We start from the raw sequence: 23,065 nt of genomic DNA, 5'->3' as shown, positions 1-23,065 counted from the left end.
TCATTAATGGTGCTTCAGGTAAAAAAAACAACAAAAAACTAGACGTATCATTTTGCACAATGACTGCTTTTGTTTTTAGTCCTTCAGGTATAATTTGATGATAATATTAGTAGACTTTAGTTACATTCTGAATGTTTCCCTTACATGAAAATTATTTTCACTGCCCAAGTCATACATTAGTTTCGTTTCAGTTAAAGATGTGTGTATTTTTTCCTCTGAGTTTTACAAACATTTAGCCAGCACCCTCTTTGTTTTGATATTAGTTTAATCTCCCCCACCTCAACCACCAACACTACTTGGAGTAGATGAGGGTTCTGCTTTGCTAATTTTATGAGATAAAATATAATGCCAACCTCTGTTTTGTCAGTAAGTTACACTTTATTTGGTGTTGTTGCGCCATTGGGATATTCATTTATTTAATCACGCTGAGAAAAGTTAAAAAAAAAAAAATGGGTGGTAGATCTTCTTTATATGAATAAATATTAGAAAATATTCTCTTTCATATTGAAATTCAGTGTACCTATTTTTCTTCTTCTTCTTCCGTGAAGCACCTTCAGTGCTGTGGAATAATGAAGAACCTTTCCTTTTTGGGGCCATTGTGTTGAAACTCTGTAATTCAAGCACATTGAATTAAATTATTAAAAAAATAGGTGGTTGCCAGGCAATGTGATGCTGCTATAATATATCATTTATATCATAATATTCAAGTTCTTGGATATAAATTATATGTTGTTCACATTAAGTTCAAATGATATGATAATTTTATATGGTGCTATATGGGCATAAATTTATAAAATGGATAATTTTAGCCTGTTGGTAGGTTGTTGCTAGGTAATGTAACGACATCATAATACTGGATATAGATAAGAACCTAATATATACCTGTGTGCCAGTTTTGGTTGCACAACTCCTGTTTATGTAGGAGGAATCACACTGATATTTGGTGCGTTACAGGAAGAAGCTGACAAAAGTTTAAGTCTGTGTGTGGAGGGACAATTTCCAAATTATTGTTCTACATTTTTAATTCTTAACGTTAAAAAACCATATTAATATTGTTCACTCATGAGTTACACCCACTTTATCCTGTAAAGGGTTGCTGGGGGAGCCGATTCTAACTGCCATTTGGGAAGAGGCGGGGCATACTCCTGCCAGTTCTTTGCAGAACTAACATAAAGAGACAGCCAACCGTACATCATCAATTAACCTAACATGCATCTCTTTGGACTGTGGGAGGAAGCTGAAGCACCAAGAGAAAATTCTTGCAGACACAATGGGAACATGCAAACTCAGAAAGAGAATTCTTGCTATGAAGAGACAGTGCTTACGACTACACCCACACGCCGCCTGCGATTTTATCAGCAACTAACAAAATCAGTTTTTGGACTCTCTGGATTGATTCAGAAATGTGGTAGATAAAAATCACATTTGCGTTCCCTCCGTCACCTTGACTTCATAGGGACATTCCTTTTTTTCTTTTCTGAAAGCAAAATTAGTTATAGGTTATGATTTCTGCATGATAACAAACATGTTACTCCACAGTTTTACTCTGCCAAATATACATACAAAGTGGAATGATGAGTCACCCTCTTCCTCCCACCCCAGACTGTGTTTTATTGACCAGAGTGAATCTACAGACTCATGTCAGTGCAAAGAAATGTGGGGCAAACTCAGCTAATTCCTCATGGCTGTGTGCCACTGGGGCTAGCCTGACCCAGAGAGCACTGTTTCTTACTCAAGCATACACACAATCCATCACAGAGTCACCATGATGAGCTCTGGCCAGCCTCAGCTAAATAGGTACAAGGAAAGCCATCTACCTTGATTAATAGAGTAGTTGAGTGTCAAATGAAAGTCTTTATGTACCTTACATTTCAAACAAATTGTACCGAATCACATTTTGTAGGGGTAAAACTCCTTTTTTGTGTGTGTTTTGTGTGTTTTTTCCTGACTCTGTTCTGTAGAATAATCAAAATTTTTAACCCAGCCAAGTGATCTTGTTACACCGTTAACAAGCCTAAAAACAAGCTTAAAATAAGTTTTACTGCCAGAGTGCTTGATTAACAAAGCACAACTGCATTATTGTAGAAATCAATATGCAGCTAAATCCACTGTGCCCAAAGCTCAAAGCCAACCTAACACCACACGTGGATCTGCTTGCTGCCTTTGTCCCCAAACATTGCTGGAAAGAAGGCATCATGAGCGAACAAATGACGAGGCAACTGCATTGCCCCTTCATTCTTTTCTGAAGCACAAACAGACAAAGTGCACAAAGCTGCAGGAGATTAGATTTTTTTTTTTCAGTCTCTTGCATCATTGCATTGTGAAATGGTGTTGAACACAGGATGTAATTACCTTAACCTCAATAGGTGGGTTTACAAACTGAATTAAAATAGCATAGACTGCAAAAGTGAATACAATAGGTGAGGTGAAACCCAGTATTTGTGGTTATTCTGTGCATCTCTGTGTGTATCTGCGTTGTGGACGAGCGGTTACTTGTATTGTGAGGAAGCCAAATAAAGCCAAGTCTTATTTTACTGCAGTTTATGCTTTCTATACACACTCCCATCAGACTGTGGTGCAGTGGAAATATTTATGTGAGGTTGTGACACACCCAGACTGTTCTTTGAGCCTGACCTGAGGGTTTCCTCTGTTCACTGAACACAGTGACACGATTTGAGTCAGTGACTCGAGTTTGTCAGGAGGGTTTTTGTTTTGATTTCAGGGATGTTCCTCCAGTCCTGTGAGTGAGGAGCATTTAGGGTCAAGTGGTAGTATTTCATGAGTATTTCATGGGTGGTTGCGGGCTAGACAAACCTTTTGATTACTGTGGACAGATGGTGTGATTAATATGAGAATATGGCAGTGTTTGTACACATAAACACTCGTCTTAAGAGTTTAATAATAATAAACTGTACATCTGCAACATACAGTAAACATACAAATATGTCCTGTTCAAGCATTGTATACCCCAAGGTGAAATAGGCAGTGTAGCTGCAGTGCATCTAAAAAAGGCCTTTAGCTGTTATGGTAAGCCCTTATCAACATACCTTGTATCTGTATGACCATAATTTCCAGTGTCAGTCACAGATTACACTGAGTTAAAGAGTCAAGTCTGTTTCCTATTACCTCCTTGACTTGCTTGTGTGAAGACTCTGTGTGAAGAGAAAGAATGAGCATTACCCTGTTAGCTGCCCATTTTTAAATATTTATTTATATTTTTCTCACTATAGTTAAAGTTACAGCCACTGTTTAAAATATGGGTTGTTAACATAATGAATATACAGTTTACACATCAAAGCTTTGATGCAGACACAGGAAGAGAGGTAAACTTAAAGAGGCAGAAACAGACAAATGAACATGTACGGCCTGTCCTCTAAAAGACGATTCACTGCTTTGAAATGGAAACTCTAATAACAAAGATATACAGTTAAAGCTCAAAAACTGTATAGACACACATGTATAAGCCCTATTGGCAAAGGCCTTTTCTCAGATTTAACCGGCAATAGTTTATGGCATTAAGGCAGTTTGTTGAGAAAAAGATGCAGTAGTTCTTGTGGAAGAGGACTTTATTTTATATTAGAGATATTTTTACGATGCTCTATGGGTGGAGGAAACATGGGACGTGGGGTGAAGGACTCTTCAGTGTAAGGTGATATTTACTTGTTGAATTGATGATACTGAAGGTAAATTCTGCAACAATAAAACAATGTGAAAGGCTCTTATTTGTATTTACAACTGTTATCGGAGCATCTTGTTTCTACTGAAGTCACAGTGTGGGTAGTTTTGCTGTGTATCACAAAGATTACATTACCATTCTTAATTTGATTTGGTGAGGAACTAGACTGAAAATGACCAAATTATAGACGAAGTTTATTTATATGATATTAAGTAGTTTTACTGTTACAAGGCCATGCAATGTCAGAGGAGTGGTTTCCGTCCCATTTCCATCTATTAAACTTTGTGAATTAAGAGGATCTTTTCTTGCCACTGCAAATGTCTGTAACTTAAAAGCTTCATGTGCTTTTTATTTAGTGACATATTTAAGGATAACTAAAATAGATTTTACTTTTAAGCTGGAGAGAAGTGGCATACATACTGTGTCTCATAAACAAAACAAAACAAAAAAGAACATTTGCTAAAGATAAAAGAACTACAATCCATTCACAGACATGCCAGCCAGTCTTAAGAAGAACCCTTTCTTTAGATCATTTGCTCAGATAGCTTTGTGATGTTACTGTATTTATTCTTTGCTATTGTTTTGAAACATATCAGGAAATCAATTACTTCTGTGGCAGCCAATGTCATTGCCAATTGTATCTTCTTGGTTCCTCTGTTTTTGGGACACGGCTGTCTCGTGCTCTTGCAGACAAAACTGCTGACGGGGCAGCTTCAGCCCAGCAGACCATGGAAAAACACAAAATTTGGTTGTTATTTTGTGGCACTGCTGCAAGGAAATTCAGAAAAGGTTTGATAAGAAATGCATTTGTTATTACCGTTTCCCTCACGGCACCTGATTGACAGCTGAGAAAAGATTTGTCTGCATGTGCTCAGAGATCCATTTGGCTAGTTTTAATAACTGTGTGAGGGATTACGTCTCCTTTTTCCAGCTCTTACCTTGGAATATAGAGAGGTAACTGAGGAAATCTGTTTTGTTGCAAGGGCTTGTGACCTGATGATTCCCGTGTCCAGATTTTGTGACGTTCGGGGGTTTTGATAAAGCCAGCCAGAATATTGATGGATGCCTTTGCAAACGGCTTAGGTATTAAAAGACTTAGACTGAATCATTTAATGTGTCCTTGGCCAAAGGTTTTCTGGTGCTTAAAAATATCACCCTGTTCAATGAGCCAGAGGTGCAGCTTCTTTGCTGATACATAGTTGAAGTTGAAAAGGTCATGTGTGTAGACTGACTGAGGTTTGTTCGTCCTCTGTAACTCAATGAACACCTGATGGGGAAGGGTAAAGGTGCAGTGAGTTTATTATTGATGCATACATGTTTCACCGAGGCGGCGTTAACTGTCACAGTCGTAGCCAACCTCACACACAGTAGTGCTGCTGTGATGTGCCAAGGAAGGAGGGAATAGTATTTTTTGTTTCATATTTGCATCAGCACATTTTGCTAAGTAATATTTATTGCTATGTCGGTTTGCAGCCAAATTCAAAGTACTAACAAGCGGTGAGCTTGTGATCATACTTTATGAGTACTCATAACAGTTAATTTGTTGTTTCTGGATGCTGTTGTCCAAGTGTTATACAATAATGTCTTTTATGTCTGTTGCTCTATCAGACTTACTGCTGTGATTACCTTTAAATAATTGGTGAACTGACAATATAATAAAAGACAGAGTGTAAAAAGTGATGAACAGTTAAAGCTGACTGAGACAAGCAGGATTGTTTCTACTATTTATCTGTTTTTTCTCTGTAATAAAGTCATAATTCTCTAGTTCAGATTTTGTTTTTTATTCAGACACCAAACCAAAATAAATTTGGGGTGTTTTAATAGAAGACAACAAGCAGAAAATATTCACATTCAGGAAAGTGCAATTACATTAGGATTAATTATAAAAATGGCAGCTAATTAAATTTCTGTCAATCAACTGTTTGTTTCAGTTCTTAATTGAATTAGTTTTCACCACATTATTGAGTTTTACTCATTTGTTTTTTCGCCCTCTCATCAGTCATCGGTGATATTTTGGTCTTGTTTGTGTCAGTCAGAACAAAGCCACAGTAATGTTGGCTGTGAACATCCAGCATTCAACTTTTCTCATACGACTTTAAAGTTATTTTTGTACTCTAAATAACTTTGATTGTTTATTCAGTCTCATACAAACTCATTCCCATTTTTTTTTCCCCATTTGGTATTTTTTTATGCTGAGGCACAAAAACAAGACTTTCCCCTTTTTAATCACGCCTTCAAAATTCTGATTGGCTCAGTTGTTTATCCAAGTGCCGCAGCACCAGATGTACCCGAATCACTGAAACACATCTTGGATATGGGCAGAGATTCAGAGGCCTGAAAACAAACTGCAGCCAAACATCACAAACATGCTTGGCTCTGGGATGTTTGTGATTTTTTTTTTTCACTAAATCAGAGAGCAGTTGCTTATTAACATTTTTGCATTCGTAAAAGAAAAAAAGTGACAAACATACCCACTCAGAATCTGCATTTGTTAACAATCAATTGTTTTTGAAATAAAAAAAATAAATAAAAAAAATAAAAAAAATGGGGCTATATATATATATATATATATATATATATATATATATATATATATATATATATATATATATATATATGTATGTATATATGTGTGTGTGTGTGTGTGTGTGTGTGTATGTATGAGAGAGAGAGAGAGAGAGGGCATTCTGATGTAAATTCAGGGTCGTACAAAAAGGAGGGTTGAAGAAATACTTGTATTGTACCTAAAGAACTGTTCCCACACAGCTAATTATCATTTACCTTTCAAGGAAAACAAACTTTCTTCATTATATTTACTTGTGACATTTCAGGAATATAATTGAACTGAACATGGCTACTGGCTACTCACTGTTACAGTAGGACTGTGACAAAGGACCCGATTCACACAGCGTTGCAAGATAAGTGGATGTTTATTTACAGCGGTTGTTCGCTCTTTGCTTGCGTAGCTTTCCAGCTGCCTTCTTCAGCTCCACACCACACACAGCTCAGGTCCCGGTATCCTACTCAAATAAGGGAGGCATGATTAGATGATGGAGGTCAGCTGTGTTGGTCAGCCTCGCTTGGCACCACACCCTGAACCCACTACTCTACTCCTTCCCTGCAGCAGAGCCATAAAGCACACTCCACCACAGGCCACTTTATTTGAGTTTTGCAATGGTGAAGCAACATTCCAGTTAGATAGATATTTACACTAAGATTGCATGAGTGTCCCTTCCAATTTAGACTTCCCAAATGCCTAAATCAAAGAAAACAGCAAGCAAAGCAACACAAAAATCAAATAACCTCCAGTATGCACTAGGGTGGTTTATGTGAAGTGCGAATCAGAATCAGCACCTTCAAATCTGAGATCATGTTTCTCAGCTGGAAAAGGGTGATTGCCAACTCCGGGTCAGGAATGAGTTGCTGCCCCAGGTGGAAGAATTCAAATATCTCAGGGTCTTGTTTAGAGTGAAGTTAGAGTGGAGTGGGAGAGTAACGGATTGACGGTGTCTGCAGTGATGCAGACTATGCTGGTTTCTTTTGGTAAAGAGAGAGCTGAGCGTGAAAGCAAAGCTCTGTTTTTACTGGTTGATCTTATCCTACCCTCACCTTTGGACATGAGCTCTGGTTAGATACAGAAAAAATGAGATTGTAGCTACAAATGGTAGAAATAAATCTCCTTCAAAGGGTGGCTGAGCTTTCCCTTAGAGACAGAGTGAGGAGAAGGGCTCATTCAGGAAGAGCTCAGAGTAGAATCCCTTCTCCTCCTGTTGAGGTGGTTCAGACATCTGACTAGGATGCATCCTAGACACTATCTAGGTGAGGTGTTTCAGGCATGTCCTAGCACGAAGGGGCCACAGGGCAAACCCAGGGCACGCTTGAGATACTATGCATTTCGGCTGGCTTGGGAAGATCAAATTCCCAACGTGTCCTCTCAGATAAGCTGGAGGAGATGGCCGGGGAGGTCAGGGTGTCGCTGCTTAGTCTGCTGCCCCTGTGACCCAAACTCAGATAAGTGGCAGATAATGACGGATGGATGGAATTAAATGGTGCGGAAAAAAATAGTTGAACTAGCACAAGGTTTGGACTTTTGGATGAAAGTCTTATGTCTTGATTATACCTCGTCGTGGACACGGACAGTTGAGTGATCCTGTTAGACCTCTTTGAAGTCCTGACTTCAAGTGCAGCGTATGTGCATTTGGTGCATTGTTATGTAAATTCTCCAAAGACAAGACCCTTGTAGTCACGAAAAACAGACAGGCACTCGGAGGTCCTACCCTCGTGCTCACCTTCTGATGATGAAATTTGTGCCAGTCAGGCCCAAGTGGACCCTGGTGGACTTATGGACCTTTAAAGGATAATCAAGGTTTTAGACATCCAATACTCCACCTACCCCCTTATCTTTTTCTTTTTTAAATCTCCCTCAAGAAGTCATTAAGGATACAGTTTCTGTATATTCGAAGATACAGACAGGTTTGCTTATTTACCTCAGCTGTGCTGTGTCACAAAGTATTTTCTCTGAGCACAGCCACAAGCAGTGAAGCATGACCTCGTCATTCAGATACAGATGAGCATTATCTACTTGGCAGAGGCCTGTAGCACTAGCACAGGAAGGGCTGAATTAATTAATTATTACTCTCTTAATTATACCTTTGACGACACTGTAAAGTTTTCATAGAAGTTTCTCCATGCAGGAGGTCAACTTATTCTGTTTTAGACTGAAGAACCCCCAGGGATGCATAAGAGGGGAAATGAGAGAATTGATCTCTGTCACAGTTTTTATGATCTTTAGCCTTGTTGGTGCTTTAGTTGATAGCAAAAGGTCAAATTCAGCTGGTGTACATTCAAGACAAGACCTGGGAGAGCAAATAAATGTTTGTGTATACTCACTCACACTGACACAGAGAGGCACATTCCCATGCATGCACGTATCCACCCACTGGTTTGTACACGCAGAAACACACAAATACACAATGCAGCCTCCCACACATATATATGCACACGGCATAGGGATTGTTACACACACACACACACACACACACACACACACACACATATACACGTCATGTTCCAAGTGTTTACATGAAAATCCAACCTGTCTTTTAAGTCTGCATTAGAGAGCATTTTGATCCTTCACTTTTTTCTCCTTGCAAGTTAAAAGAAAGATTGGCCAGTCATTACAAAATAAACGAGGGAAGTAAATTTAGTGGGCGGGCCTGTACTTTCATTATCTCCTTTAATTATTTTATGAGACAATTTTAGTACGTGTGCACATGCCTGATAATGGTGGGATAGTGATGTATGCCATAAATCCTTATGTTTAAAGTTGGTTAAATATGAGCTCAGTTCAGTAGTTTGAACTCGGACCATTTCAGGGAGCATTTGTTTTATGTCCCCACTGAGTGGAAAGGGGATTTTAGTACATTTTGTGAATGTCAAATATTATTCTACTGGCTCTGACAAAGTCTTTATGCTCAGGTGCATTATACCCCGAACTCTTTTCACAGTGTGCTTTAGTGGTATTGTGCTATATTAAATGCCTTTATGTAGCTTATTAGGCTACATAGCTGACAAACAACACAATATGTCTTGATTTGGTACGAACAGTAATAGGTCTCAGCTGAATATCTTTTTACTGAGTGTGAAACAACTGGTGTCTTATGTTGAATGGGCCTCATTTATCATTTTACTTCTTCAGTGCACTGGAGGTAGGTGTTGATGATGTGTGGGGATCCTTCCAGAGATGCTTTGCTTCTTCTTCGGGGTTTTAAATTACTCTTTATTTTGAATAAAGCATATTGTTAACTTTGTAAATTATGCTTCCAATTAGAACTAAGTTGATGAAAAAGCTGTGTGTTATTTAATGTCATTTACCTGCTATACCCATATGAGGCTGCAGCATCCTTTGATATCTCAGTCATGTGCACTTGTTGCTCATCACATCAGGTTTTTTAAAAAAGGGTGTCCCATTACCACATGTTTATAAAATCAAGCACATAGACATAAACATTTGTGAAAGAATGGATCATTCTAAAGCACTCACTGAATTCAACTTACAGTCGATCGTACAAGTGTTTACAGAGCGGGGTTGCCGAGTGCTGTGGCAGATGGAGCGCAAAAGTCACCAATGCTCTGCTGGCTCAGTAACTGCATAGCTCCACACCTCCTCTGGCATTAACATCAGCACAAAAACTGTACTGAGAGCTTTGTGGCATGGCTTCATGGGTTTCTCTGGCCATGTAATTCCTGTAGCTGTGTCAGCCTTGCTGTTAAAAAACAAATCCAGGCTAGCAAACAATGCTGCAAATAGTAACGTACCATCTTCTAGCTGCTCCAGTTGTCAGTCATTTGCAGCCATGATAAAAGCCACAACCACTCAAGATTAAAGTTTTAAGTTTTAAAGTAAAGTAAATATGCTGAAAAAAATATATATAAAAAAATGAAATTAAAATCCAATATGACTTTGCAGCTGGTCTTTAGATTGGAGCACACAAAACTGCTTTTTGAGCCCCTCAGATATTTTTGTGCTTGGGTTGTTGCCCCCAGGGGCTAAATCAGCAGATTGGTTTGTGTCTGCTGGTTTTAGCATAGACCTACCACTAAAAACTCTCATGTTCTTCATTTTAACCTCTTAAATAAAGCATGGCTTTTAAAGGAAGATTCACTATTTAGTGCTTAGAAAATTGGGAGGGGACACAAAGACCCTGACATACGCTCACCAGCCACTTGATTAGGAATACCTATTGAACTGCTAGTTAGTGCAAATATCCATGCATTTTAGAAGCCGAGGTTCAAACTGAGCATCAGAATTGGGAAAAAAGAGGATTTAAGTGACTTTGACCATGTTTGTTGGTGCCAGATGGACTGGTTTGAGTATTTCACAAACTGCTAATCTGCTGGGATTTTCTCCCAGAACTAACTCTGGGGTTTAAAAAGAACGATCTGAAAAAGACAAAATATCCAATGAGACAGTTTTGAATGGGCAGACTGCTTTGAGCAGCTAGGATGGCATAAGTGTCTGGTTTGTTAGCACAAATGTAAGTTTAACTTTTAAGGAAGTAAAGTAAATATGCTAAAAAATAAAAATAAAAAAGCATTTGAAATGAAAATCCAGTTTAACTTTGGAGCTGTTTTTTAGATTAAAGCAGATCGAGGTACAAAACTACTTTTTGAGCCCCTCAGACAGTTTGAGATTTCCAAACTAGTTTGAATTTTGTTAGCAGAAAGCTATAATACTCTCTGCTGAGAGAAAACAAAAAAGGAGAACAGTGGGCAGCAGATGGGAGGGAAAACTTTCTCTGTATTAGTATAAACATCAGGAAAGAGCCGGTGTAGCCTGCTGGTTTGATTGGACTTCATTATTTTTGCCACCTCTCTGCAGAACAAACAGCCCATGCAGCTCACGTCTCCTTACCCATTGTAGCCTCAACATTTGGCACGTTGCCCTCTACTCTTCTTTATTGTGTCTTTTTTCTCACATCAGAGCACAGACAGTTGCGGCGTCGAGCTGCTTCCTTATTGAGCTGCGTTTTAACACAATATGGTGAGAAGCAGTCACATTTGCTGTTTATTTTCACAGGGTGCGTCGTATCAAGTACCTTCATTACCAGATCCAAGAAGGCCACATCGTCACATTTTGTGACTCAATTTTATGAAGCTACAGGTACAGGGAGTTCTTTTTAGAGTGCGCTTTCAGCTTTTTCTTTACTACTTCAGGGTTCACATTTACACACTGGATCACTTTTTCTTATCTGCCAATTGTTGCCGGAGTTAATGGTTCATCTTGTATCATGATACTAACCAAAGCAAAAATTCACACCCTTTCTGTGTATTTTTTTCCTTCTTCAGAGTTTACCTAGGAAGTGTGCCCATCGGTATCAGCAGGGAGTCTGAAGACTTGTTTTTTTTTTATTTCTGCACTCCAAATGCACTGTATCCAAAGGCTCATTTGTTGATATTCTGTTGCATTTTGGCTCTGTCTCCCAAGTTTTCCCCAAGGGGCTGAGAGCTTGGGTTCCATGTGGCGTGGTGTTTGATTGATGCAGGCCTTCTCCGTCTACACGATGTGCTCACTGATGCGGTGGTGATGGAGTGAGATACCCCTGCTGAAGCTGATCTAGTGAGCAGCTGGCCTGTGTTCCTCGCTTGCACAGTGGCTTTGCAGTTGTTTTTCCATCACATCTTTCCCCTTCATTATCACTTGAGGGGTTTTTGTGTTGGTGGCTTCTCTTTAGGGAAATGGAAGGATTTACTGAGCCGCTTTCCACCTCAGGTTAGTCTTTTTGATGATACCTCACTAGAATTTAGATTCACGTTTAAAAACTTGAAGTGACTGAGTGCTGAGAATGAATATGTCACTGTAGTTTATAGCCACTGTTACTGGTGTGCCGGTGACTGAATGCAGCGATGTATTGTGTCGGTATGGGTTAAGATATGTGGCTGAGTTTTTAATTCAGTTTTAATTCCTTTGAAGGTTTAAATGACAGCACATCACAGATGGTATATTATGACAGATTTAGCTCATGAATATTAATTCTCTAAATACTAAAATTGAGTTTTCTCTACAGCCAGGTAGAGGGAAGACAAATGTCATTCTGTATCACTATTCTATAGCTGTAAGTGGACTGGGTATTCAATTTACTCTGAAGAGATTTTCGCCATTTAACTTTATTACATATAAATCTTATATTGCCTAAATTGTTCTGCACATGGACTAGTCTATGTAATAAGTAACATGTACTCTTCATATGAATATGCAGATTTTGAAAGCACGGGATAAGATTTTTGCTGCCAGAAGCCTTTTGGTTTTCCTTTGTTGTCTGAGTTGTTTTGACCAGTCATCTTTGAGCAGGCTTTGGTTGCCACAAGTAAACAGTCAGTGTGGTAATAAAAATATGCGGTTGCATTTGCCAAAATGAAATTAAATGAGCACATATTAGATCTCTCAGAGAAATGGTGGTTGCCCTCAGGAGCTAAATCAGCAGATTAGGCGGTGAGCTCAGAGATTGGGTTGTGTCTGCTGATATTAACTTTGTTATCAATTAGACCCACCACTAAGAAATCTCATGTCCTTTTAACCTCTTAAAGAAAGCAAAAGCAAAACTGCCTTATTGATAACAGAGGTCAGAGGAGAATGGTCAGACTGCTTTGAGCAACAAGGATGGCAACAAGTGCCTGATCTGATGAGTCTCGATTTCTGCTGCAGATTCCACTGGTGAGGTCAGTTTGGTGCACAAGCACACAAAGAATAGATCCTGCCTTGTATCAACAGTTCAGGGTGGTGCAGGTGTCAGAGTTGTATGTAGGGGATATTTTCTTGGCAGTTTTAAATAGCAGAGCCTATTGTTGCTGACTATGCCTCTCTCCCTCACAGTGTACTCATATTTTCTTGACTGCTTCAGCATGCAGGTCACAAAGCTCAAATCGTCTCAAACTGATTCACTGTACTCACTCAAATTCCCTTCACAGTTGGCAGATCTCAATCCAATAGAGCACCTTTAGGATGTGGTGGAGAGGTGGACAACCTGCATCATGCTTGTGCCACCGTCAAATCTGCAGCAACTGTGTGATGCTGTCATGTCATGGACCAAAATCTCTGAGGAATGTTTCCAGCAACTTGTTGAATCTATGCCGCAAAGAATTAAGGCAGTTCTGAAGGCAGAAGCAGGTCCAACCCAGTACTAGCCATGTTTAACTTGTGAAGTGGCTGGTATGTTTTTGTACATTTGGAAACTAATAATCTGCGCTACCATTAAAATTACGCTAACAGACAACAATTTTTTAAAAATACATTTAGATTTTTAGTTTATTTGCTTTATTTGCAAAATTAGCTTTTAGAAGGTGTGGCAAAACTGGATTTACAACTGGATTTAGATTAGTTACCTGTAACCATAGTAACATGGTTGTTGTTTGACAATAATAGCATCCGACCAGCTTTGTCTGTATAAGTGTAGGTAGTGCAGACCAGCTGTCTCTTTGGAGTCACTTTACGCAAGGATTGTGCAGTGAGAAATAGAGCTACCTGCTGTAAAGACGCCTCCGTAGGGATGGCTCATTTCATGCTTTAGTGATGTCTGAGTGAGGTAAATGTATCTGCTCATTTTGAGCAGAGAAAGTCACCCTGACCCTGTACCTGCTTCCTGACTATAACCTTAGCTGCTGTTTCAGTGCATGGTTACTGGGTCATCTCTTACAGGAATACAGCTTAAAAGCATACAGTGCGGTAAAGAAAAATGATTCAATCAGACAGACAGGCTCGTGGTTTTAAAGTCAAAGTGTAGTCGTACTATTCTAGCTTTTTGTGTATGTATTATATACATATGCACAGTATATGGATATAGTATGTATTTTTCTAACAGTTATATTGGAAACTAAGGAATCCAACTTAACATTTGCATGGGGGAGTGGTATTACTGGAGTGAATGATTTTGTTCTATGTTCATTTAATGCTTGAAAAAACTTCAAGTGTCTTATAATAAGTTTCAGCTTAACCTCACTGTCACAGTTCAGTCAGTATTGTAACTGTGAATATCCTGGAAAAACAAGACTCTAATCTTTCATGCAGTGTGGAACTGCTCCTTTGGCATTACATATCCTGAATTTGAAGACTTGGCCAATGTTTATTTAAATTTACATCCAAATGAGCATTATGTCATGGCAGGACTATCAGTCCTAACCAGAAAACGTAAACAGAACACTAGAAAATCATTCCAGGTACAGTTAAACAAGCTTCTCCGTTTCTTCCCACTTTGTTCTGTGAGGAGCTGGATGTGACACTGCAAAATCATTTTGCTGTGGTCTCTGGCATTCAGCAGTGAATGTTACTATAAGGGTGAGGAAGGTTATATAACAGCTCAGGAGTTTGGATATGAGAGAGTGTTAGATTTGTATTGTTGATTGTCATTTATGCTTAGAAATATTTACTTATATATGCTTGAGTTTTGTAATTAGTTGTAGATTGGTAGAGGTTTTGATCCTTGATAGTCTGCAAACTTTGTGTGTATTAGACAGCACTTTGGGAGCATGAGAGGTCATACCGTGTCTTATTGTTTTATGGTAGGATTAACGTAGTTGCGTCTGTTCTAGTCTAAGTGCTCTTTGTTTAGATGAACTGCAGGACTTCCTCACCGTGTTATCTAGGATGAACCATCTAGGGTGAGGGGGAGGCTACCCTCTTCCTGACCAAGGATGTTTGACCCTTTGATCAGCAGTACACACACACACACACACACACACACACACACACACACACACACACACACACACACACACAGGCAAGGTACTCTTTGTGTGTATGTAGACGTCATATGTTAATGAACTTATGCATATTCATGTTCATGTAACCTCAATAAAAGACCAGTGGTACGGGAGAACGGACGAGAGCAACTGGGGTCAAGCGAAGGAACGGTGCCTGTCCGGTTCTCTCCCGTGCACGAGAAACATGAAGAAGCTTGCCTACTTGTGTCTTGCTTTGCAGTGTAATTATATTGTCTTCAACGTTCCAGCGGATGGGTTCAAGCTACAAACCTATCAGAGAGAGTGATATGAAATGAAATGATGTACATAAAGACAGCCAACCTTAAACATTAAATAAATATATATATATATGTATATAAAACAGAAAAAATAGCTAAATGTTTTATAATGTCTGTAATTGTTCTCTTAAAGATTGTGGGGTAATGTGTGCACACAGATTCAAAGAATTACTCTTAATTCTGAATTCATCCCGAGGTCAGAGTCTACAGGCCACAGTTGGCATGTTAAATTTTATGGTTCAAGACAGTACAATAAGAAAAATACTCTTTAATTCAATTTTCAATTCAAGTGTATTTATATGACACCAAATAGCAATAGTTCCCTCAAGGTGCTTTATATTGTAGCATATAAATACATGAGATTCACAGAAATTCACCCTAAAATTATACAGAGAAAACCCCAAACATTTAGACGACCCCCTGTGAACAAGCACTTGGCAACAGTGAGAAGGAGAAACTCACTTTTGACAGGAAGAAACTGCAGGAAGAAACAGGCCGGGGTGATGGGAGGGGAACAAAGACACACAGTGGAAGAGAGACAGAGACTGAGGATGAAGACACACTGAGTGCATGATGAGAAGCCCCCAGAAGTCTAGGCCTATTGCAGCATAACCAAGAGAGAGTTCAGGGTCACCTGATCCAGCCCTAACTGTAAGCTTTATTAAAATGAAAACTTTAAGGCCTAATCTTCAAAGTAGAGAGGCTGTCTGTCTTCTGAATGCAAACTGGGAGCCGGTTCCACAGAAGAGGGGCCTGAATCCTAAAACCTCTGCCTCCCATTCCCTTGCCATGTTAATTTGATTCTGGACTTAACAGGGAGCCACTGAAGAGAAGCATTATAAGACGAATATGGTCTCTCTTTCTAGGTCCAGTCAATACTCTTGCTGTGGCAGTTTGGTTTAGCTGAAGGCTTTTCAAGGACAGCCTGATAATGAATTACAATAGTCCAGCCTAGAAGTGATAATCTAATATACCGATCAAGCATGGCTTGCTTGGAAAAGTTTTCAGGTGAAAAGTACTTGTCTCTAAAAAGAACGCAGCAGCATGGCTTATTTTTTGCAAAGGTGCATGTGACCAAACCACTAAACCTCTGGAACAATGTCCTTTGGACAGACCAGACAAAAGTGGAAAAGTCTGGCTATAGTGCACAGTTCCATGTATGGCAAAAAGCACACATATCATATCAGAACAAAACCGTCATACTAACTATGGAGCACGGTGGTGGATGAGTGATGATTTTGGTTTGATTTCAGGCATCTTAGCTGAAATTGGGTCATATAACAGGACAATGATTTATAGTACATTAGCAAATGTGCAACATAATGGCTGAAAATGAAAAGAATCAGGGTCTTGCTCAGTCAAAATCTAGTCCTTAACCTGATTGCAATGCTGTGGTGGGCCCTTAAGAGAGCTGTGCAAAAACAATAAAGCTCAATAAACTGAAACAATGATGTCAAAGCAGAGTGGGCCAGATTTCCTCCACAATCATGGGACAGACTGATCAAGTCACACAGAAAATAAGTGATTACTACTTTTGAAACTTGGTTTGAGGAGCAGATGAGGATTTTTCTAATGTAATGTGATCTTATAAAAATTATTCCTAGAATGTGTATTTTTCTCTAAATATCAAATCATTTGGGCTCCTTTTTTTTTAGCATTTCAATCAAAAACGTTGACCTAAACCCTTTTGGATGTTGACATTATGGGACATTTTCCACCCAGCTTAAACTGAAAGGTATCAGGTTAACTCAGTATATCACAAAAGACATTGATTAATCTAATTCTGTCCATTTTGTTTTTGTTGTAGCAGTGCAGCCTGCAATGAAGATGGAGTTTGAGGCATTGATGCCTGACTGTAAAAATGGAAGATACTGTGTTTGCTTCTGAACAGAGGGGTGAATCCATGACATCACTGCAAAGAAATACCAATCTATAGTTAAACGGAATGTTCACGATCATCCTTATTTGCATGTCAAGACCTGTATTTATGCATCATTATCCAGGAAGGTGCGCTGAGTCATCCTCCTCCTCACTGATATTTTTTCCCTAAGCAATTTAATTGAATCATTTTCACCTTATACGCAGCGCAAGATTCAGCATTCACCCCTTGAAAACAAGTAGATCGACTGTGGATCTCCTCTCTGTGGACAGCCTCTTAACAGAGCCGGTTAGTCACACATTGGAGCACTCTGACAAGTGATTTTTTTTCTTTCATGTTGGCCAGCTGTAAATCTTCAGTCTAGAGCTGATTGCTGCCCATGTGTATTAGACTGACTGTTTAACATATGTGGGGTAAACAAAGCTTCATTATTTGACTGCTGTTTTTGATGATTGTGAATTGTTTCCGGCTTTGTGTTAAATTTGTCACATGTATACTGTACTTCACTGAGACAGTCAGAACAATCACATGACGCTTATAACCCCTGCAACTCATAACCATTCATCTCTGCAAAGGCTAAGAGTGAAAAATCAATCAGTTATAGTTGTGGTACTTCATTGCGGATTTCTTTTTTTTTTTTTTTTCTAAATGACATCAGAAACAGCAGTATGCGACATTACGTGATGGCAGAGCTTCAGTTCATCCTTTGTCATTTTTTTTTTTTTTTTTTTTTTTTAATAAATAGGACAGGGGGAATGAATGAGAGAAAGAGGGGGAGAGAAAGAAAGAAAACCAAAGGGGAGAAGAGACGGTGAGAAGGGGGGGGAAGAGAGAGAAAAAAAAAAAAAAAACTCCTGGGTCACCTGTATGGAGAAAAAAAAACAAACAAACAAAAAAAACAAACAGAGGAGACAGCAAACAACAAAGAGCAACATAATAATAGAGAAAACAAAGCACCATCACAATAAACTAGCTATTCATAGATATCAATATTTACTAAATAATAAACGATATTGTGCAGCACGCAAGATAGACAGCGCACAGTGTGCTTTGAGGCAGCAGCCAAGAAAGCTTTAGTCCGCGTCTGTGAATACCCATGTGTGCATACCTGTGTGGATCAGCATGCTTGCATTCCAAAGGTTTCTCCATGTAATGATCTGCTAGGGAGTGTGGGGGGGGCCACAGCCCCGTCCTCCAGGGTGTGAAGCGGGTATGGAGGAGATCAAAACTCCAGACATCCAGAGGCCCCCAGAACACAAGAGACCATGGAAGACCAACAGAGGGGCAGCCGCGCCACTGTTCCAGTAAGAGCTGAGGAGAGTCCCAGATGAGGGCTCGCCCAGCAGCCGCGGAGCAGAAGTCAGGGGGAGTTGCAGTGACGCGCCCGTGAGCTCCGCCGGCCCCCAGCTGTGCCTTCATTGCGGATTTCACATGGCCCTAGTTGCTATTGAAAAAAGAAACTCTCTATTTTCTCTCTGTTTATCCATCCATCCTTTTTCTTCTGCTTATCCAATTTAGGGTCACCAGGGGTGTTGGAGATTATCATGTGACATATTGTCAGTACCTATAGCTGCTTCTTTTATTATTAATCTCATTGATGAGATTAGTCAAGTGAGAATAAGTGGTATTTAATCTTTGAAAAGCCTGCAAAAATGCTGCCATTTTACATTTTCCCAAAGCATGTAAAAAAAAAAGAAATACATAAATAAATACATTTGTTTATGGCAGGAGAGATAACGAGCTTAATGTGAAAATTGGAGCAAATTCAAAGAAAGCAAATTATGTAATTGGTTAGATTAGATTACCTAACAGCACCAAATCACAGGCAAAGTTAACTGGTGAGGTCATCATTTGGTCATCTGGTCATCTATTCATATTAATTAATATTCATATTAAACCAGAAAAGAAACAAATAAAAACATAAATAATAGAAGAATGTCAATGATAGGCCTGATTAAACAGAAAAGTTTTAACAGTTTTTTTTAAAGACTTCACAGCTAAACGGATCTGTAGTAAACTGTTCCAGAGCCTCGGTGCCACAGACTGAAAGGCTCTAACTCTCTAGTCTTCCGTCTTGTACAAAGGACAGCTAATAGGTTTTGAGCTTGTGAGCAAAGACAGTGTGCAGCAGTGTGTTTAACAAGAAGCTGATATATATAGTCTGGAGCCTGTCTGTCAAGTGCTCCGTAAGTAGGCATGAGAATTTTTAAACAACTGTGAGCTAATGTAAAGAGAATAAAATGGGGGTAAAGTGACCTCACTTGCTAATGTGTGTTAGGAGTATGGCTGGAACATTTTGCATTACTTAGAGGCGTGAAAGCGATGATTTATCTGAGATGGTAAATAAGGCATTACAATAAGAAAAGTATGGAAAGTGTGGAGAAGGAGGGAAACACCTCAAGATGTGAAGCATAGCACATTGTCTGGCAAACATGGTGGAGGAATTGCTGAAATATGGGCATGTGTAGCTGCCAGAGGAACCAGGCCACTGGACAGAAGCAGCAGCATGAAGCTTGAAGTGTCCAGGGCTATCTTCTCATATTCAGCCAAGTGCTGCAAGACCCATCAGACACATGGTGGTTGTTAAAAGAAAATTATAGTAAAAAATATATAAAATTGTTCATAAACTAACTGTAGTACCAAAATTCTTCATGTTATGGCTTTTCTTTGCTTATTGCAAAATTTAAAATGTAGTTATTGCTTACATTTTAATTTCTGTGCACTGGAACATTTTTTTGTTAGTACAATTTGAGCCATGTGATTATCTACAAACACATTCTCAGAATTTTATTGGAACAAATTAAAGTAGTATAGTTGAGTTTATTACTATTAAGTTGTCATTGTATCTTAAATTACTTGTTTAGAGCTGTGCATTTAAAATCAGAGAGTGGAAAATTCCAGAAATGTATCCCTGCAGTAAAGAGCGATGAAGTTCCTGGCTTAGGATTTCTGCTCCACTGATGCAGGACTTTTGTTTTCCTGTCAACACACCTCAGACCTCGACTTATTCTGTTCCAGCAAGAAGAAAGACAAATGAAATACTTTTTTCTCCCACATGTTAAATTGCCACATTTAATTACACAAGACCTGATTAAACCGCTGCTTCCCCCTGAATACAACAGAACAAATGGATGCACTATATTGTGCTTCCATTCTTTGCTGAACCTTCAATCGTGAATGCCGAGAGAGTCTGCAAGACGCAACGAGGCCAGCCTTATAATTAGGAGGGGCTCAAAAAAACAATTTCACTAGTGGTACTGAAGTAATGACTGTAATGAGGTTTAAATAATAGCAACGCCTTCCATAGAGTTTTCCTTAATATATAGGTATTGAATTAATGTGTGTTTATTAGCTATGCAAAGGCCAAATTATTGCAGTTGCTCTGAGCTTAAACTCCAGATAGACAGGAGCTCCTCCAGACCTCATCGTTAAGTGAAAGCTAATGAGTTGTATTACTGATGACAGAAAATATACATTTTTATTCCACCCTCAGTAACACCTGATTTTAATATTTCCTATTCGTCATTTGTTGATTTTCGTCAGTCTGTCTTTTTGCTCATTTGCAATAAACAATAAAGGAGTTGACAGCTGCAGCAGGCTGCAGGTGATTTAATCCAGATTATGAAATAATTCTGTTTGATTTACATAAACTGTAACCTTTCGTATCAAGAAGGTATCGGAACTTTAAATTGTGCAGTATGGAGTGAGTGAGCAATCTTGCGTTTTCCTTAAAGTAATGCTTGTTGGCATTTGTAATGACCTTTTTGCTCTTGACAGAATGGACTGTAATGAGAATTATCACAAGCCCCCTGAGAAACACACAGGCAGATAAAGCCAGACAGACTAAAAGCAGGCAAGTGGAAAAATAAATAATTTCCCCCAGGGATCAATAAAGTATTCTGATTCTGATTCTGATTCTGAAAAAAAGAAAGTGAAGCATCATTTCGAGATACTTTGCTAAAGCAAGATGACGCCAAATGCAATATGTTACAGATGTCTGTGCGGTATGGTGGCAATATCACAGACCTTCTAAAACACATAAACATCTCCTCTATAAAAGAGGAAAGAAAGAAGAAAGCATACTAAATGTCCTTCCATCAGATGCCCTGAGTAAGGTGGCACTCTGTGATGGAGAGTTTCAGTCATTATCCAGGGGTACATAGCAGGAAAGTCACAAACTGTAACAAAACATTATCAGCTGTATATCTATGGATAGCTCAACAAATAACCAGATACTTGTCTTTCTTAAATTAGAATAATTCATAATAATATCCTATATTATATATCTGATAACAAGACGTAAATATTCTCCCTATATAGCGCTTTTCTGCTCTACCTAAGCACTCAAAACTCTTTATATACAACATGCTTTATCCACTCATTCATATAAGCACTTTTTTCTATGCTTATGCTTTGTATCTAACATTCACACACATTCACACTCCAATGAATGCAACTTGGGATTCAGTATCTTGCCCAAGGATACTTTGGGATGCAGGATCAAACCACCAACCCTCTGATTAGTAGATAACCTGCCATACCTCCTGAGCTACAACCACCTCATACAACCATAAGTAACAGAATGTTTAGTACTCACTATTTATATACACAGTGTTAGGGGGAGTGTGTATACCAAAAGCCTTTAAAGTAATTTGTCCAAATATTACAGCTACTTTATGGTTAAGTGCAAAAGTCTTGTGCCACCCCTAATTTAAAAAATATGTATTTTGGTAGGAAAATGGGAAATAGCTGTAGTAATTTATTGAAACATGTGCAAGCGTACATGGAAATATAGTGAGAGACAAAAACATAGTTATTCAATTCTAACAGTCTTGAATTTTATAGGATATTCAAAGATTGTTAGATGCTGGCTGCTTTTTGTTCTGTTCACTATCAAGATGATTCCACACAGGTCCAGGTTCAGAGAAGACAAATCATTGACTGATGATCTTCTGCAGCATGTTTTTCTATCCACCTATGCAATACTGATTTTCATCCAGTTCTTGGGTAATTCGGTAAAACCTGTCCCTGTTTCCTTTACTGAAGAATGGCATCTTGACAGCCACCCTTCCACTGAGAATATTTCTGATGAGGCTTCAGTGAACAGTAGATGGATCAAAGGCCAGATGCATCTCTCACCTTCTGTGTCAGGTCTTTGGTGAATTTTTTTGTGATTCTTAGGACATAACTTTCAGATATTCTTCAAATGCTGTATTTTTTTAGACCTGTCACTTCTTTTGTTCCCTGCTTGTCCAGTTTCCTCCTTTTTAAGGGCACACTGAACACCATGCCAGCTCTTCAGCTAATAGCTCTTTGGGAATCATCTTTTTGGTTCAAAAATACTATTTTATGCCTGTCAAACTGTGTTATCTTTAGCATTTTCTATTGATTCAACTAAAGAATGGAGAACAGATTGTTTTTGTGATGGGCTGCTAGCAACACAGTGCCTAGGGAAACAATTTAACTTTGCAAAATCCTTTACCAAGTTTTCTGTTATGTTGAGTTAGGTGCCTTTTGATGCTTGAATGATTGATAGTAACCAAAAAAGCATTCCTCTGAAGATGGTCAGGATTGGACTGAAAATGAGTGAAAAAGCAGCCAATGTCCAAAGAAAAACCTGGAAAGACCTTCAGGAAGACTGAAGAACTATTGCTCAAAACCACTTTAAAAAATGATTTTGCCTCCTTATAACTGTAAAATATAAATAAATGAGTGATCGGTCAAGACTTTTCTTACTAGATAGTTCAGCAAATTAAAAAAAGTAAAACAAAATGCATTAGTATTATTATAAGAATGCAGTTTGTCACACTCAGTACGAACAAATGTTTTCCAGTTTGACTCTTATTGGTGCTTAATCGTTTTAATGTGTTAAGAATCTATGGCATTGCCACCTAGGACAAGTGCGACTGTGTTAACTGAAAGCTATTTTTTGCATGAGTAGTTTATAAGGCTCCACTTAACAGTGTTAAACCAGTC

The 23,065-nt window shown here is 38.8% G+C and overlaps 1 protein-coding gene and 1 long non-coding RNA gene across 2 annotated transcripts in view; both read left to right on the top strand.

Moving 5' to 3' along the window:
* The window catches only part of asic1c (acid-sensing (proton-gated) ion channel 1c), a 106,782-nt gene that overhangs the window by 27,768 nt on the left and 55,949 nt on the right, over positions 1 to 23,065 (top strand). The gene's annotated exons all lie outside the window — the stretch shown is intronic.
* Positions 11,671 to 15,009, top strand: LOC146648012 (uncharacterized). Its single transcript, XR_014908563.1, has 2 exons — positions 11,671 to 11,948; positions 13,145 to 15,009. It is a non-coding gene; the product is annotated as an uncharacterized LOC146648012 (long non-coding RNA).

This window comes from Rhamphochromis longiceps, linkage group LG18 (genome assembly GCF_057381845.1).
Source record: "Rhamphochromis longiceps isolate RC_006_pf linkage group LG18, R_longiceps_female_GT1.1, whole genome shotgun sequence".
Classification (NCBI taxonomy): Eukaryota; Metazoa; Chordata; class Actinopteri; order Cichliformes; family Cichlidae; genus Rhamphochromis; species Rhamphochromis longiceps.
Note: the sequence above shows the minus strand (reverse complement) of the source record. Positions and strands in the feature narration are given on the sequence as shown.